This window comes from Penaeus japonicus, unplaced genomic scaffold, assembly GCF_977035675.1.
Source record: "Penaeus japonicus unplaced genomic scaffold, GWHDUDI00000001_assembly GWHDUDI00000016, whole genome shotgun sequence".
NCBI lineage: Eukaryota > Metazoa > Arthropoda > Malacostraca > Decapoda > Penaeidae > Penaeus > Penaeus japonicus.
This window is the reverse complement of record NW_028234418.1, coordinates 13,791,304-13,793,803: the sequence shown is the minus strand read 5'-3', so window position 1 is coordinate 13,793,803 and position 2,500 is coordinate 13,791,304. Positions and strand designations below refer to the sequence as shown.

The following is a 2,500-nucleotide window of genomic DNA, read 5'->3' as shown; positions in this document are numbered from 1 at the left end:
TCTTTCTCTCTCTCTCTCTCTCTCTCTCTCTCTCTCTCTCTCTCTCTCTCTCTCTCTCTCTCTCTCTCTCTCTCTCTCTCTCTCTCTCTCTCTCTCTCTCTCTCTCTCTTTCTCTCTCTCTATCTATCTATCTCTCTCTCTCTCATCTCTCATCCTTTCTTTCTTTCACTCTCTCTCTTTCTTCCACTCTCTCTCTTTCTTTTACTCTCTCTCTCTATTCCCTATATACTTTCTCTCTCTCTCTCTCTCTCTCTCTCTCTCTCTCTCTCTTCCCCTTTCCTTTTTCACTCTCACTCTCTCACGCCAGCCACTTCCTGTCCTGAACGTGATTTGATGGTCTATGTAACTCATGATCAGCAAAGCGTGAGGTGCAGGAGGGGTGAGGGGAGGAGGGGAGGGGAGAGGTGAGGGTGAGGAGGAGTGGAGGGTGATGAGGTGGGGGAGGGTAGGGGAAAAGTGACGGCTGAGGGTGAGGAGAGGAGGAAGGGTGGGGGGAAAGGATACTGGACACATGGGAGGAAAGAGCTATTGGACACGGGCTGAGGAAGGTGCTGGACACGGGACATCGGCGGAAAGGGCGAGAGGCGAACTGGCGTAAGCGAGGAAGGAGGAGGGGTGGTGGATAGAAAAGGGAAGAGGTTAGAGAGAGAGAGATAAAAGAGGGGGGAGGGGGGAGAAGAGAGAGGGAGAGAGAGAGAGAGAGAAAGGAGGGAAGGGGAGAGAAAGAGAGAGGGGAAGGGGGGGAGGGAGGGAGGGAGCGAGAGAGAGAAAGAGAGAGAGAGAGGGGAGAGAAAGAGAAAAAAAGGGGGGAGGGAAGGAAAGAGAGAGATAGAGAGAGAGAAAGAGATAGATAAAGGAGGGAGGGTAGGGGAGAGAAAGAGAGAGAGGGGGGGTGAGGCAGGGAGGGAGGGAGGGGAGAGATAGAGAGAGAGAGAGAGAGAGAGAGAGAGAGAGAAAGAGAAAAAGAGAGAGAGAGGAAAAGGGGGGAGGGAAGGAGAGAGAGAAAGGGGGAGGGAAGGAGAGAGAGAGAGAGAGAGAGAGAGAGAGAGAGAGAGAGAGAGAGAGAGAGAGAGAGAGAGAGAGAGAGAGAGAGAGAGAGAGAGAGAGACAGAGAGAGAGAGAGAGAGAGACAGACAGACAGAGAGAGAGAGAGAATGAGAGATAATGAGAGAGAGAGAGAGAGAGAGGGAGAAAGGAGAGAGAGAGAGAGAGAGAGAGAGAGAGAGAGAGAGAGAGAGAGAGAGAGAGAGAGAGAGAGAGAGAGAGAGAGAGAGAGAGAGAGGGAGGGAGAGAAAGAGGGAGAAAGAAAGAGAAAGAGAGGGAGAGAGACAGGAGGGAGGGAGCCCCGGAGAGAGAGGGAGAGAAAGAGGAAGAAAGAAAGAGAAAGAGAGGGAGAGAGATAGGAGGGAGGGAGCCCGGGAGAGAGAGGAAGGGGGGGGACGGGATGGCCCCCAGCAGGGTTGGGCAGCGGATGCATTGCTTCACTGGCATATCAGGAACAATTACCATTAGCAAACGAACCACCATGAAGCAGGTCACCAGCAACACATGCCACCCCCGACCCTCACCGTATAATTAAATCTTCCAAAACACTAGCTTCACGAATCACTTCATAGATCATTTTCTAGTTTCTGATTCGCTTGCACTGTAAAACCGAAGACGGAAATTTTCCCCGATTGACACTCAAACAGAGGACAATATGCAATAAACGGAACCCTTTCTTTTCTTCCGATAATTATAAAACTGAGATAATAAAAATAAAAATAAAAAATCACAGTACGCCAGCTGCGTGGTCGTGATTTTAGTTTCCAGCATTTAGCTTCACATTAGCTTATGATGTTCGAACCGTGACGTTATTCCAAAACGTTCGCGCATTTGTCATATTGTTTAGCGTGTAAATTTACCATTTTTGTCCATCTGTATCTCCGTTTCGATAAACGTTCTGCGATCCTCCGGGTATAGAAACGTGTTACAGCATTCAGTGCGTACTGATATTTGCTTGAATATATGCCATTCTATCAAAAAATGGGTGCCAGCGGTGATACGGATGTCCCAGAAAGAACAATGAAGCAAAAAGAAACACGTGGTTCGAAACACAGCGGAAGGCGTGGGAGGAGTCGTTCGGAAGCGGAAGGGCACAGTTGCCGACAATGCTATCTCTCAGTATTTCGTATAATCAAGATTTTATTGTTTCTGAAGTACCGGGGACCATTTTTCATCCCCTGTGAATATCAACGATGTAAACTGACTGAGTCAAAATAAAAGTCAGAATATTTGTGTCGAAAAGCTCGAAATTTGGAAAAGCGATTGGCACCTCGAGACAATGACGCCGTACAGCATGGTTAACTGCCTGATAATCCGTTTGGAAATTCATGCCGTAAGTGCACCTGTACAACAATTAATTGTGTAAGTGGACGCCAGTGTCAGGCATTACCACCAGGTGCTCTGATTTTGTAAGCGATTATTAGCATTATTGGGCAGTGATTTTGAGGTATTTGTC

At 48.2% G+C, this 2,500-nt stretch overlaps 1 protein-coding gene across 1 annotated transcript in view; it reads left to right on the top strand.

Moving 5' to 3' along the window:
• LOC122253319 (uncharacterized) overlaps nucleotides 1-2,500 on the top strand; it is a 68,161-nt gene that overhangs the window by 59,405 nt on the left and 6,256 nt on the right. The gene's annotated exons all lie outside the window — the stretch shown is intronic.